The following is a 16,869-nucleotide window of genomic DNA, read 5'->3' as shown; positions in this document are numbered from 1 at the left end:
TTGATGAAAGAAGAACAGTAGTGTATATGGATTTCAGCAAGGCATTTGACAAGGTACCCCATGCAAGGCTTATTGAGAAAGTAAGGAGGCATGGGATCCAAGGGGACATTGCTTTGTGGATCCAGAACTGGCTTGCCCTCAGAAGGCCAAGAGTGGTTGTAGACGGGTCATATTCTGCCTGGACCAGTGATGTGTTTTAGGGATCTGTTATGGGACCCTTACACTTTGTGATAAATGACCTGGATGAGGAAGTGGAAAGATGGGTTTGTAAGTTTGCTGATGACACAAAGGTCGGAGGTGTTGTGGATAGTGTGGAGGGCTGACAGAGGTCACAGCGGGATATTGATAGGATGCAAAATTGGGCTGAGAAGTGGCAGATGGAGTTCACCCCAGATAAGTGTGAGGTGGTTCATTTTGGTAGGACAAATATGGCAGAATATAGTATTAATGGTAGGACTCTTGGCAGTGTGGAGGATCAGAGGGATCTTGAGGTCCGAATCCATAGGACACTCAAAGCAGTTGGGCAGGTTGACTTTGTGGTTAAAAAGGCATATGGTGTATTGGCCTTTTTTAATCGTGGAATTGAATTTAGGAGTCGAGAGGTAATTTTGCAGCTATATAGGATGCTGGTCAGACCCCAATTGGAGTTCTGTTCTCAGTTCTGGTCGCCTCAGTACAGGAAGGATGTGGAAGCCATAGAAAGGGTGCAGAGGATGTTGTCTGGATTGGGGAACATGCCTTATGAGAACAGGTTGAGTGGACTCGGCCTTTTCTCCTTGGAGCGAAGGAAGATGAGAGGTGACCTGATGGAAGTGTATAAGATGACAAGAAGCATTGATGGTGTGGATAATCAGAGGCTTTTTCCCAGGGCTGAAATGGTTGCCACTAGAGGACACAGGTTTAAGTTGCTGGGGAGTAGATACAGAGGAGATGTCGGGGTAAGTTTTTTACGCACAGAGTGGTGAGTGTGTGGAATGGGCTGCTGGCAACGGTGGTGGAGGCGGATACGATAGGGGCTTTTAAGAGATTTTTGGATAGGTACATGGAGCTTAAAAAAATAGAGGGCTATGGGAAAGCCTAGTAATTTCTAAGGTAGGAACACGTTCGGCACAACTTTGTGGGCCGAAGGGCCTGTATTGTGCTGTAGATTTTCTGTGGTTCTATGTTGCTAAATATTCTGGCAGCACTGTTAATAGCTAGAACTGAAACTAGAATTGAAAGCTGCTGAGTAACTAATTATAAAATTGGTATTGGATTAAGTAGCATTTTTTAAATGTTATAATAGCATATTATAACTTTTTTTTTAACGTTAGCAACACTGTTCATGTGCTGCCTGACTTACTGAGTTCCTCTAGCAGTGTGTGTTACTCAAGATTTTCAGCATCTGCAGAATCTTGTTGTTTGTCGATATTCTTCTGCTCCTATTTTGTTTTTGATTCTGGCTCTGAATAACAACTTCAGCCTATACTGTTGCTCTGAGAATGTTGTGGGGATTGTAGTTTGCAAATACACGAGGATTTACAACTAAAGCCATTATTACAGGTTTTTTGCATTAGCATTTGGTTTCCTCAACAATACAAATATTTTTTTCTATTTATTTCTGAACAGATCAAGGAATTAAATCATGTTATTTCAAGTTAGAAAAGAAAGTGGCCACACAAAAAATTAACCAAAACTAGCCATTAAGACTTATTCTTGATAAACAACATCTGGTCAAAATATTGGAGAGTTGCTGTTACCCATAGTAATATATGACTAAAATAAAACAGCACCAGGAAATGCAAAATAATTAAATGCAAAAAGAGTATACAATTTTTTTAATTCAGTATTTTCAATTTCAGAACCTTGTTTTTAAAACATTAAAAGATTCTACATTTTAGGGGGTTTAGAGTAATTCACAGCTTTATATTAAGAAGTAATTCTATCTGTAAATTTTAGAAGTACTAATCCATTGACTTGCAGTTTTAACTGTGCCTGTTAAAATGTCAGTTGTATCTTGAGGCCATAGCAATTTAAATACATGTTCAATTTTATATATATATATATAAATTAGCTTGTGTGAATGATAAGTGCATAAGGAAAATTACAATTTGGGGATTCACATATAGAAGAAACAAATCAATTTTCTTTGCAAATACAGTTTTCAAGTTTTTTTTGAGCAGCTCAGGGACCCTGATATATAATTCATGGCAGAAGGGATATAATGTATATCTTTAATATGTGATCTAATCTTCACATGGGCTCTTTTAAAAGGAGGCTACCATTCAAATGATTCATGTTGGGATTCTATAATGTGTCATTACAGTTCCAGATAGCCTACCTAAATAAACACCAGATAAAACTACTGACAATGCAATGATACTGTGGTATTATTTACAACTATGACAACATCTTACTCAGGTTAAGGACATTTCATGATCAGGATTCATGAAAATAGATCACATATTCTGAGCTTTGGATTGGGATATAGGCTCTCAACCTTCTGATTGAGAAGGAAAGATGTTAGCACTGAATTAGAGTTAAATGCTGATGAAATAAGCAGGAAGTCTTGAAAACACCTAAGCAGATTAAGGTGTTAAATACTAATGTGAGTAAGAGTTTGGAATCTGATCATGATGCTGTATTTGCTGACATTCTATCAAAAATGGGATTGAGGTTGCCAATAATGGCCACAAAACAAGCTATAAAAGTTAGTAAATGTCAAAGAATAACTTATTCTGAGGTAGTATTAATAGAGCTGGAGATTATTCAAGAATTATGTGAATAAACCAGATATTAATTCAAATAAGAACCAGACTTCAGGAAATAAAATCTGTTCACAATTTCAATTCCAATTGATACCCTAAGGCTAGTGAAACCAATCATTGGGTGTGGGATATTCTGATTCTGTCCCATTATCTCTGCAGGGTAAGACAACAGATGAATGTTAATTGGTGATCATTGAAAACTGAATGATATCAGGGAAGATGTTAAGTGACCATCTCCTCCATTGGCGGATAAAGGCATATTCCTGCCACTTAATACACAGCTCATGGCAAGTCTGTTTCATCACTGAACATTCTGACTAGCTTGCATAGTCTCTAGCTTGTATACACTGTAATAAAAGAGTATATATTTTGAGAGTTAGGAGTTTGTACTAGAAGCTTTCAGAACAAACATCAATACCGAATATTCAAAGAAGTTCTGCTAAATGGGATGTGCAATATGTAATTCTACGAAGTTACCTGACTATATTCAATATGTTAAAGTTAGTGAGTGATTATAGCCATTGAAACGGCAATCATCTTGCTGAAGGACCTCGGCCCAAGATGTTGACTGTATTCTTTTCCATAGATGTTGCCTGGCCTGCTGAGTTCCTCCAGCATTTTGTGTGTATTGCTTGGATTTTTAGCATCTGCAGATTTTCTCTTGTTGGTAATTATTTAATGTTATCTTTGTGTTCTAAAAGTATAAAACATTGTGTCAGTGGAGTGAGATTCTCTTGGACTATCTTCTGAAAGTTTGCTTTGTGAATAAGGACTTTTATATTTCTCAGTTAGAACTTCCATGTTAATCAATTTTAGTTGGTCACAACAAATAGAACTTATGCTTTGTACAATAAGCTTCAAATTGTGGTAGATATAAAATTGGCATTTTTTTTTGCACAGCAGACATCTTAATTTGCATAAAGAACGCATATTATCTAACTGACAGTTCAAAACTTTATTCTGAGAAGTTTAAAAGACATAGTATACAATCAGATTTGGCATAGAAAGTCACAGACTGCAGTTACACAGATAAGTATTGAGTATGCAAATTTGAAAACCCCTATTTTCTGCAAAGAGTTAGCTTGACAACGTGGACAAAACACTGCCCCTATAGGAGATTATGGGTTTTGTCCATTCCTTTGATTTGAATACAACTCTGGGAACTGACAGCTTACTGGCTGAATTGTATTCCATTGCATGGAACTGCATAGGCTCAGACCTGCTGGAAGTATAGAACACTATGATTCTGGCTGGCAGCATGAGGAATGGCTTCATTGCCCTTGTATGCAAGAAGGGATAACATTAGGAATTGGTGTCCCATCTTGTTGTAGAATGTAGATAACCAGATCCTGTCCAGGGTCAACAGGACCAGGCTACTCTGGGACAGTAATCTACCCAGGCCAAGCCTGTGCTGTACCTTGCAGGACGATCCTTGCCAGGCTTGTGCTGCTTATTGTCTACATGTAGGACAGGGAGTGGATGACTGCCTGAGTAGTTTGCACCAGGAGAAAGCCTTCAACAGGATACCACGATGGACACGTTCACTAAATTGGGCTTTGGGGATTGAATCAGGAATTGGATCCATCTGTTCGATACTGATATTTGTAGCGCCATCCAAATGAGTAGTGGGAAACTGATAGCTTCGCCATCGTCTAGTGTCCACTCTCCCCTGTCCTGTTCTGTGTGCTGCATAGAACCCTTTGTTGAATCCGTCAGGAAGGATGAGAGTATGGGTGGGGGTGGGGGGCATGACATTGCCAGGCAGTGGAAGGACACAAGTGAAAACCTCCCTGTAAGTGGACGATGTCATTGTCCTCTACTCAGATCTAAGGTCAGTTCACAGATTGATTGGTATCTGTGACCAGTTTGAGTTGGCGTGAGGGGCCATGGTTAATCGCATGAAGAGTGAAGTCAAGGTCTTCAGCAACTAGCCCAAGCAATCCAACTTGATTACCTGAAGGTGCTGGGGATCTGGTTCAGAGGAACTGAAGCATGTATCAGGAATTGGCAGGAGTAGATTTGGAAAGTAAAACAGAAATTAGGATTGTGGGGAGGATGCTCCCATTTCAATAACTGGAAAGAACTTGGTCATCGGGTGTGAGGTACTGTCAGAACTGTTGTACTTGATGCTGATGTGGCCTGTACCCCCACTCTTCCAGTTTGGAAATAACCCAGACCATCTTTCGGTTCACCTGGAATTCCAAGATGGAGCAAGTCAGACAGGTGACTATGCACAGGACACTGGACAACGAGGGCAAAAGTGTACCCTGTGTCACCCTCTTCCTGTTTACCATCTTTGTGTGTGGCTGCAATAGGCTGAACCAAAGTATGTAGGCACTAAGTTTCATTATGTGCTGAGATTCTATTTGTCCTCTATGTTAAACCATAACACCATATGATATAGAGGTAGAATTAGGCCATTTGACCAATTGGGTCTGCTCCGCCTTTTCATCATGGCTGATCCCATTTTCCTCTCAGTCGCAATCTCCTGCCTTCTCCTCCTATCCTTTCATGCCCTGTCGAATCAAGAGTTTATCAATGTCTGCCTTAAATATACAAAAAGACTTGGTTTCCACAGTTGCCTTGAGCAAAGAATTCCACAGATTCCCCAATTTCTGGCTAAAGAAATTCCTTGTCATCTCCATTCTAAAAGGATGCCCCTCTATTCTGAGCCTGTGCCTCTGGTCTTAGACTCTCCCTCTGTAGGAAACATCCTCTCCACATTCACTGTATCAGGATTTTCATCATTCGATAGGTTTCAATGAGTTCACCCCTTATTCTTATGAATTCTAGTGAATACAGGCTCAGAACCATCAAACACTCTTCATATGAGAAGCCATTCAATCCTGGAATCATTTCGTGAACCTCCTTTGAACCCTCTGCAATTTCAGCACATCCTTTCTAAAATAAGGGCCCCAACCTGCTCATAATACTCCAAGTGAGGCCTTACCAGTGCTTTATAAAGTCTCAACATTACATTCCTGCTTTTATATTCTAGACCTCTTGAAATGAATGCCGACATTGCATTTTTCTCGGTTGAAATTCCACTTGCACCTCAGATTTTTGTATTATCTCTCCATTTAGAAAATAGTCAACACTTTCATTTCTTCTATCAAAGTGCATGACCATACACTTCTCGACATTGTATTCCATCTGCCATTTCTTTGCCCATTCTCCTAATCTGTCTGTCCTTCTGTAGCCTCTCTACTTCCTCAAAACTACCTGCCCCCCCAGCTATCTTCATATTGTCTACAAACTTTGCAACAAAGCCACCAATTCCATCATCTAAATCATTGAGGTATAGCGTAAAAAGAGTAGGTCCCAACACAGGCCCCTGTGGAACACCACTTGTCACTGGCAGCCAACCAGAAAAGGCTCCCTTTATTCCCACTCTTTGCTTCCTGCCAATCAGCCACTGCTTTATCCATGGTAGAATCTTTCTTGTAATAGCATTGATTCATAGTTTGTTAAGCAGCCTCATGTATGGCACCTTGTCAAAGGCCTTCTGAAAATCCAAGTACATAATATAAACTGATACTCCTTTGTCTATCCTGTTTGTTACTTCTTCAAAGAGTTCTAACAGATTTGTCAAGCAAGATTTTCCCTTGAGGAAACTATGCTGACTATGGCCTATTTTATCATGTGCTCCAAGTACCCTGAGACCTCCTCCTTAATAATCAACTCCATCTTCCCAACCACTCTGGTCAGACTAACTGGCCTATAGTTTCCTTTCTTCCGCTGCTCTCCCTTCTTGGAAAATGGAATGACTTCCATTCCATTCCAGAATCTAGCGATTCCTTAAAGATCATTACTAATGCCTCCATGATCTCTTCAGCCACTACTTTCAGGACACCGTGGTGTACAACATCTGGTCCATTTATCTACCTTCAGACCTTTCAATTTACCAAGAACCCTTCTCTCTAGTTATGGTAACTTCTAGTTGGGTGGGGATGGGTCCAGCCCTGTTGCTACACAACATCCCATTCGGCTACACTGCCTGTCCTTAATGGAAAAGTTCTTACAGACTAACATCTTGGACCAACAAGTCCATCAGGCAGTGGCCAACACAGAACATACTGCAAACACTGCAGCAGAAGGACTCAATGGAAATACTGTTTAGTGGTTCCCTCAGCAGACTGTCAATATCATATGGCAGAATGCCTCCAGATTCCAGATTAATTAATTTATCACATGTACATTAAAACATACAGTGAAATGCATCTTTTGCATTAATAATCAACACAACCTCAGATGCAACACAGATAAAATGCTGAAGGAACTCAGCAGACTTGGCAGCATCCATGGAAAAAAATAAACAGTCAACATTATGGGCCAAGACCCTTCATCAGGCTGCCATGGCCCGCTGTGTTCCTTCAGCATTTTGTGTGTGTTGCTTTGGATTTCCAGCATATGTCAATTTTCCCCTGTTTGCGATGCAGCTGAAGGATGTGTTAGGGTCATCGCACATTCTGATGTCAGCATAGCATACCCACAGTGCTCAGCAGAGCAACAAAAGCAACATCAATAAAACTGCAAAAGCAAACCAAACCCCTTTCCTCCCTCCCGCCCACTCACACACCGACAGGCCTCCAACCCCAGCTCAGGCTGCCTCCGGGTTTCCAACATCCAGTGGACTGACAAACTTGAAGGCATTAGAACTCTGAGTTCCCCAGCGGACTCAGACTTGCCGGCCCTGGGCTTTGGCCATCAGTGCCATTGATATAGTGATCAAGCTTTGGTGTCGATCCTTGGACTTGCAGATGGCAAGAACTTGAACTCCGCAGATTCGCTGGCCCAGGGGCTCACTAGCCCTTGTTCGTCCTACCACGTGAAGCTCCAATCCCAGAACCTGTTGAGCCGGTCGAGCTTGCCAACCTGGTGGAGGGTCGCGGGAGGGGGCCAACAATCCTGGTCCTCCATAGCATTTGCCATTTGGACATTTGTTCACAGGGATCACTGACCTTTGTCCCATAAATGCCGTTGCAAGGGCTCAGTGGCAAATGACCACAGTGTAGGGTTCTTGCAAGCTGGTGATGCTTGTTTAATAGTACAGAAGGGAGAAGCCGGGTGGCCATTTTTGGGAGTAGTTTAGTGGTGAGAATAGGAGTATCAGGCTTTGGCTCAAAGGGGGCTTCGGCTCAAAAGAGGCATTGGCTCTGTATAAGTTTCTGTTAAGGTTCTCTTTTTCTCTCTCACTGTACCTAGCATAGTAAATGGCCCTTGTGTGTTCTTCATGCAAGACGTTGGAGTCCTCAGAGACCCAGTATCTACCATGGCTACTACATCTGTGTAAAGTGCATCCAGTTGCAGCTCCATGAAGATTGTGTTAGGGATTTGGAGCAGCAGCTGGATGACCTTTGCTTGTACAGGAGAGTGAACAGATAATCGATCAGAGTTACAGGGAAGTCGTCACCCTGAAGTTGCAGGAGGTGAGTAGCTGGGTGACTGTCAGGAAAAATGGAAATGTGACAGAGCAGAGCACCCCTGTGGCCATTCCCTTCAATAATAAATATAGCGTTTTGAACACTGTTGTAGGGGATAATCTCCCTGGGGAATGCCATTGAGACTGGGTTGCTGACACTGAGCATGTGTCCGTGGTGCAGGAGGGAAAGAGGTAGAAGAGGGGCACGGTAGTGATAGGGGACTCAATAGGGGAACAGAGAGGACATTCTGTGGATGTGAACAGGACACCTGGATGGTATGATGCCAACCAGGTGCCAGGGTCAGGGACATCTCAGATTACGTCCACAGCACTTTGGAGGGGGAGGGAGAGCTGCCAGATTTCTTGGTACATATTGGTACCAATGGCATAGGAAGGAAAAGCAGAGGTCCTGAAAAGAGAATTCAGAGATCTAGGGAAAAAGCTGAGAAGCAGGAACTCCCGGTAGTAACTTCTGGATTGCTGCCTGTGCCACAAGCCTATGAAGGTGGAAACAGGATGATTTGGCAGATAATGTATGAGGCTGAGAAGCTGGTGCAGGGGGCAGGGCTTCAGATTTCTGGATAATTGGGACTTTTTCTGGGACAGGTGTGACCTGTACAAAAGGGATGGGTTACACTTGAATCTGAGGGGTGCCAATATTCTTGTGGGCAGGTTTACTAGAGCTGTTGGGAATGGTTTAAACTAATATGGCAGGGGGATGGGAACCAGTATGAGCTGAGGATGAGCCAGCAGGTTTACAAGTAGGTGATGGCTGTAACATAAATGTAAGGAAGGACAAGACAAAGACTTGATACAAATGCAGAAAGAGCAAACAGTTAAGTTGTACCACAAAGGAAAAATTCAAAAGGGTGGAGAATGCAGGACTGAAGGTGTTGTACTTAAATGCACGTAGCCTTGGGAATAAGGTGGATGAACTTGTGGCACAATTACAGATTGGTCGGTATGACATTGAGGGCAAAACTGACTTGTGGCGGAAAGAAGGCCATAGTTGGGAGCTTAACATCAAAGGATATACTGTATATTGAAAGGACAGGCAGGAAGGCATAGATGGTGGTGTGGTTCTGTTTGTAAGAGATGGAATTACATCTTTAGAAAGAGGTGACATAGGGTCAGAGAATGTCAAAGGTGGAGTTAAGAAACTACAAGGGTAAAAATAAACATTATGGGAATCATATATAGGCCTCTAAACAGTAGCCAAGATGTGGGGTTGAGATTGCAAAGGGAGCTGCAAAAGGCATGTAATAAGGGTAATGACACAATGGTAATGGGGGACTTCAATATGCAAGGAGATTGGGAAAATCAGGTTGGTGGCGGATTGCAAGAAAGGGAATTTGTTGAATGCCTATGAGATGGCTTTTTAGAGCAGCTTGTGCTTGAGCCTACTGGGAAAGGCCATCTTAGATTGGGTGTTGTATAATAACCCAGATCTTAGAGAGCTTAATTTAAAGGAACTCTAAAGAGACAATGATCATAATGTGATTGAATTCATACTGTAATTTGAGAGGGAGAGGCATAATCACATGTATCAGTATCACACTGGAATAAATGGAATTACAGAGGCATGAGAGAGCAGCTTGCCCAGGTGGATTAGAGGAAGATACTGGCAGAGATGACGGCAGAACAGAAGTGACTAAAGTTTCTGGGAAGAGTTCACGAGACGCAGAGGAAGGAGTTCTCAAATGGCAGGGGCAGGTTACCGTGGCTGATAAGGGAAGTTAAGGACTGTATAAAAGCCAAGGAAAGAGCATATAATGTAGCAAAAGTGAGTAGGAAGATGGATGTTTGGAAAGCTTTTAAAATCCAACAAAAGGCAACTAAAAAAGTTATAAGGGAAAAGATGAAATACGTGGGCAAAGAAACTAATAATATACAGCAGGATACCAAAGGTTTTCTCAGTTATATGAAGAGTAAAAGGGAGGTGAGTGCTAATGTTGGACCACTGGAAAATGATGCTGGTGAGATAGTTATGGGAGACAAAAAATGGCAGCTGAACTTACTAAGTACTTTGTATCTGTCTTCACTGTGGAAGACACTAGCAGTGTGCCAGTGGTCTGTGAGTGTCAGGGAACAGGAGTGAGTGCTATTACTATTACAAAGGAAAAAGTGCAAGGCAAACTCAAAGATCTTAAGGTGGATAAGTCACCTGGACCAGATGGACTACATCCCAGAGTCCTGAGCCAGGTTGCTGAAGAGATAACGGATGCATTGGTCATGACCCTTCAAGAATCACTTGATTCTGGCATGGTCCCAAAACACTGGAAGATTGCAAATGTTACTCTACTCTTTAAGAAGAGAGGAAGTCAAAAGAAAGAAAATTATAGGTCACAAACAAGAGAAAATCTGCATTTGCTGGAAATCCAAGTAACAGTCTCAAAATATGCTGGCGGAACTCAGCAGACCAGGAAGCATCTATGGAAAAATGTACAGTTGGTGTTTCAGGCCGAGACCCTTTGACTGAACTGGAGAAAAAAGAAAGATGAGGAGCAGATTTAAAAGGTGGGGGAGGGGAGAGAGAAGCACAAGGTGACTAGTGAAACTGGGAGGGGGAAGGATGAAGTAAAGAGCTGCGAAGTTGATTGGTGAAAGAGATACAGGCCTGGAGAAGAGGGAATCCAATTAGAGAGAATAGAAGGCTGTGGAAGAAAAGAAAGGGGGTAGGGGCATCAGAAGGATGCAATAGGAAGGCAAGGAGATAAGGTGAGAGAGGAAAAAGAGGATGGGGAATGGTGAAGGGGGAGGTGGTGGGCCATTACTGGAAGTTTGAGAAATCGATGTTTATGCCATCAGCTTGGAGGCCACCCAGATGGAATGCAAGGTGCTATTTCTCCAACCTGAGTGTGGTCTCTTCGCGACAGTAGAGGGAACCACAGATTGACATAGCAGAATGGGAATAGGAAGTGGAATTAAAATGGGTGGCCACTTGGGAGATCCCAGTTTTTCTGGCGGATGAAGCATAGGTGCTTGGCAAAGTGGTCTCCCAATCTACGTCAGGTCTCACCAATACACAGAAAGCCACACCGGGAATACCAGATGCAATATATGACCCCAACAGACTCACAGTTGAACTGTCGTCTCACTTGGGTGGACTGTTTGGGGCCCTGAATGATAGGGAGGGAGGAGGTGTAAGGGCAGGTGTAGCACTTGTTCTGCTTGCAAGGATAAGTGCCAGAAGGGAGTTCAGTGGGGAGGGACAAATGAACAAGGGAGTCACAAAGGGACAGATCCCTGCGGAAAGAAGAAAGTGGTGGGGGTGGAGGGGTGGGAGGGAATGATATGCCTAGTGGTGGGATTGCGTTGGAAATGGCAGAAGCGGAAGTTATGGAGAATTATGTGCTGGACGCGGAGGCTGGTGGGGTGGTAGGTGAGGACAAGAGGAACCTTATCCCTGGTGGGGTTGCGGGAGGATGGGGTAAGAGCATATGTGCATGAAATGGAAGAGATTCGGTTGAGAGCAGCATTGATCGTGGAGGAAGGGAAACTGCTTTTTTCGAAAAAGAAAGACATCTCTTTCGTTCTAGACTGAAAAGCCTCATCCTGAGAGCAGATGCGGCAGCGACAGAGGAATTGAGAGAAGGGGATTATGTTTTTGCAAGTAACCGGATGGACCTCAAAGCTCTCTGTTTCTTTCTGGACTCAAAGGTCTCCATTTCTTTCTTGACACCAGACACAACCAGTTCCCTTCCACGACCACTCTCCTCTGTCTAGTAAAACTTGACCTCACTCTTAAGAATTTCTCACTTCCTCTCACTTCCTTCAAGCAAAAGGGGTAGCCGTGGGCACTCGCATGGGTCCCAGCTATGCCTGCCTTTTTGTCAGCTATGTAGAACAATCAGGCTGCACTTGGAATATTGTCAAGAGTTTTGGGTCCCATATCTATATTGTGTTATTGGAGAGAGTCCAGACGAGGTTCATGAGGATGATTCCAGGAAAGAAGGGGTTAACATATGAGGAGCGTTTGGCAGCTTTTGGCCTGTACACACTGGAATTTAGAAGAATGCGTGGGGATCTCATTGAAACCTACCACATATTGAATGAACTAGATAGGGTGGATGTATAGAGAATGTTTCCTATGATGGGGGTATCCAGAACTAGAAGGTATAGCCTCAAAATTGAGGGGTGGCCTATTAGAACAGAGGTAAGAAGGAACTTGTTTATCCAGAGAGTAGTGAATCTGTGGAATGTTCTGCCAGAGACTGTGGTGGAGGCCATGTCCGTGGGTATTTTAAGGCAGAAGTTATCGTTTCCTGATCATTCAGGGCAATGAAGGATATGGCAAGAAGGAAGGTGTATAGGGTTGAGTGGGATCTGGGATCAGCCATGATCAAAAGGCAGAGCAGACTCAATGGGCTGAATGGCCAAATTCTGCTCCTATGTCTTATGCTCTTAAGGCTAGGACAAAATTGCAATCAGCAGGGTGAATATCAGTGTATTAGGGAAGCAGAATCAAAAGAAGTAGCAAATACAGTACACAAATATTATATCTCAATGCACAGAGTATAAGAAATAAGGTGGATGATCTTGTTGCACCGTTACAGATCGTCAGGTATGATGTTGTGGCCATCACTGAATCGTGGCTGAAGGATGGTTGTAGTTGGGAGCTGAATGCCCAAGGTTACACATTGTATCGGAAGGATAGGAAGGTAGGCAGAGGGGGTGACATGACTCCGCTGGTAAAGAATGGCATCAAATCAGTTGAAAGATGTGACATAGAATTGGAAGATGTTGAATCCTTGTGGTTTGAGTTAAGAATCTGCAAGGGTAAAAGGACCCTGATGGCAGTTATATACAGGCCCCCCAACATTAGCTGGGATGTGGACCACCACTTACAATGGGGATTAGAAAAGGTGTGTCAAAAGGGCAATGTTATGATAGTCATGGGAGATTTCAACATGCAGGTCGATTGGAAAAATCAAGTTGGTTATTGATATCAGAACAGTGAATTTGTTGAATGCCTTTGAGATGGCTTTTTAGAGCAGTTTGTCATTGAGCCTACCAGGGGATCAGTTATACCAGACCTGGTACTATGGAATGAACCAGAGCTGATAGGGGAACTTAAGGGAAAAGAACCCTTAGGAGGCAGTGATCAGAATATGATTGTGTTCAACTTGAAATTGGATAGGGAGAAAGTTAAGTCTGATGGAGCAGTATTTCAGTGGAGTAAAGGAAATGACAGTGGATTGAGAGAGGAGTTGGCCAAAGTAAATTGGAAGAAGCTGCTGGCTGGGATTTCAGCAGAGCAGCAATGGTGTGAGTTTCTGGGAAGAATGAGGGAGGTGCAGAATAAATGTATTCCAAAAATGAAGAAGTACTTAAATAGCAAAATAGTACATTCATTGTTGGCAAGGAGTGTCAAAGCTAATGTAAAAACAAAAGAAAGGGCATACAACAAAGCAAAAATTAGTGGATTGGTGGAAAAGATAGAGGATTGGGAAGCTTTTAAAAACCTACAGAGAGCAACTAAAATAATTAAGAGGGTAAAGATGAAATATGAAAGCAAGCTAGCAAACACTATCAAAATGTATAGTAAAAGCTTTTTCAAGTATGTAAAATATAGAAAAAAAGAATTGAGAGTGGATATAGGACTGCTAGAAAATGAGGCCAGCGAAATAATAATGGGGAACAAGGAGATGGCAGATGAAATAAAGGAGTATTTTACATCAGTCTTCACTGCAGAAGATCTTAGAAGTGTGCTAGATATTGAAAGGTGTGAGGAAAGAGAAGTGACTGCAGTTACTATTACAAGGGAGAAGGTGCTCAATAAGCTGAAAGACCTAAGGGTACATAAGTAACCCGGACCAGATCAACTGCACCCTAGGGTTCTGAAAGAGGTAGCATTGGAGATTGTGGTGGCATTAGAAATTCTATTTCAAAAATCATTGGACTCTGGCATGGTGCCAGAGGACTGGAAAGTTGCACAAGTTCCACTCTTTAAGGCGGAAGGCAGCAGGAAGGAAATTGGAGACCAGTTAGCCTGACCTCTGTAGCAGATGTTGGAGTTGATTGTTAAGGCTGAGGTTATGGAGTACTTGGTGACAGAGAACAAGATAGGACAAAGTCAGCATAGTTCCTTAAGGGAAAATCTTGCCTGACGAATCTGTTGGAATTCTTTGAGGAGATTACAAGTAGGATAGATAAAGGGGATGCAGTGGATGATGTATATTTGGACTTTCAGAAGGTCCTTTGACAAGGTGTCACACATGAGGCTGCTAACCAAGTTAAAAGCCCATGGTATTACAGGAAAGTTAATGGCATGGTTACAGCATTGGCTGATTGGTAGGAGGCAGCAAATGGGAATAAAAGTATTCTGTTTTGGTTGGCTGCATGTGTCTAGTGGTGTTCTGCAGGGGTCAATGTTGGGTCTGCTTTTTTTATGCTGTGTATCAATGATATAGATGATAGGAATAAATGTCTTTGTTGCCAAGTTTGCAGATGATGCAAAGATTGGTAGAGGGGCAGGTATTGTTGAGGAAACAGGTAGGATGCACAAGGACTTAGACAGATTAGGAGAATGGTCAAGAAAGTGGTAAATGAAATACAATGTCAGAAAATGCATGGTCATGCACTTTGGTGGATGAAATAAATGTGCAGACTATTCTCTAAATGGGAGAAAATCTAAAAATCAGAGATACAAAGGTACTTGGGAGTCCTTAAAGATTACCTTAAAGACACCCAAAGATTAATGTGCAGGTAGAGTCGGTGGTGAGGAAGGCAAATGCAATGTTAGTATTCATATCGAGAGATGTAGAATACAAGAAAAGGAATGTGATGCTGAGGCTTTATAAGGCACTAGTGAGACCTCACCTTGAGAATTGTTTTGGACTCCTCATCTAAGAAAAGATCTGCTGGCATTGGAGATGGTTCAAGGGAGGTTCACAAGGATAATTCTGGTGAATGTAATTGTTATCATATGTAGAATGCTTGATGTCTTTGGATTTGTAATTGCTGGAATTTAGAAGAATGAAGTGGGGATCTCAATGAAGCCTTTTGAATATTGAAAGGCCAAGACAGAATAGATGTGAAAAGGATGTTTCCCATGGCAGGGGAGTCTAGGACAAGAGGGGACAGCCTCAAGATAGAGGGGCATCCATTTAAAACAGTGATGCGGAGAAATTTCTTTAGCCAGAGGGTAGTGAATTTGTGGAATTTGTTAACACAGGCAACCATGGAGGCCAAGTCATTGGGTGTATTTGGCAGAGATTGATAGGTTCTTGATAGGACATGGCATCAAAGGCTATCGGGAGAACGATGGGGAGTGGGACTGAGGAGGGGAAAAATGGATCAACCATGAGTGAATGGCAGAGCAGACTTGATGGGCCAAATGGCCTAATTCTCTTCCTATGTCTTATGGTCTATTGCTACTGGACAGGGAGAAACCAGGTGGGGTGAGAATACCTCTCAATTATTTAGTAGTGTATTACCCTAGAAGGCTACATTTGTGTCAACAGTGTTATTGGTTAAAATACATAATTTAGCACTAAACGTTGTCTGGTTGTAAAGTCCAGTGGAAAAAGCCTGTTTGCATTGACCCTATCTATACCCCTCATAATTTTGTATAACTCTATCAAATCTCCTCTCAATCTTTTACATTCTAAAGAATGTAGTCCTAACCTATTCAATCCTTCCTTAAAACTCAGGTCCTCCAGTCCTGGAAACATCCTTGTAAATTTTCTCTGCACTCTTTCAACCTTGTTTACATTTTTCCTGTAGGTAGGTGACCAAAACTGCACACAATACTCCAAGTTAGGTCTTACCAATGTCTCATACAACTTTAACATAACATCCCATCTCCTGTACTCAGTACATTGATTTACGAAGGCCAATGTATGGAAAGCTTTCTTTCTGACCCTATCTACTGGTGACAGCACTTTCTGTAAATTATGGACTTGTATTCCCAGATCCCTTTGTTCTACCATATTCCCTAGTGCCCTACTGTTTACCGTGTTAGACCTACGCTGGTTGGTCATACCAAAGCACAGATCCTTGCACCTGTCTGGATTAAATTCCATCTGACATTTTTCAGCACACTTTTCCAGCTGATGCAGATCCCTCTGCAAGCCATGATAGACTTCCTCACTGTTGCCTACACACCCAGTCTTGGTGTCATCCACGTATTTGCTGATCTAGTTAACCACTTTATCATCCAGATCATTGCTATAGATGACAAACAACAATGGAGCACACCTGCAGCACACCACTAGTCACAGGCCTCCAGACAGAGAGGTAACCATCTGTCTTCTCCCACAAAGCCAATATCTAATCCGATTTACTACCTCATCCTGAATTCAGAACGACTAAACCTTCTTGACCAATCTCCCATGCGGGACCTTGTCAAATGTCTTAGTAAAGTCCATGTAGACAAGATCCACTGCCTTGCCTTCATCCACTTTCCGGGCAACTTCCTCAAGAAACTCTATGAGATTGGTTAGACGTGTCCTACTATGCTCAAAGCCATGCTGACTATCCTTACTCAGACCATGTCTATCCAAATCTTATACATCTGGTCCCTTAGAATACCTTTCAATTGGTTAGATTACACCCGGAGTATTGTGTAGTTTTGCTCTTTTTATCTAAGGGAAGATTTGTTTGCCAAAGTAGGGATGAAGTAAAGATTCAAAGTTCAAAGTACATTTATTATCAAAGTATGTATACTATATCCAACTTTGAGATTCATCTCCTTAC

Source organism: Hypanus sabinus, chromosome 3 (assembly GCF_030144855.1).
Source record: "Hypanus sabinus isolate sHypSab1 chromosome 3, sHypSab1.hap1, whole genome shotgun sequence".
NCBI classification, from domain to species: Eukaryota; Metazoa; Chordata; class Chondrichthyes; order Myliobatiformes; family Dasyatidae; genus Hypanus; species Hypanus sabinus.
Note: the sequence above shows the minus strand (reverse complement) of the source record.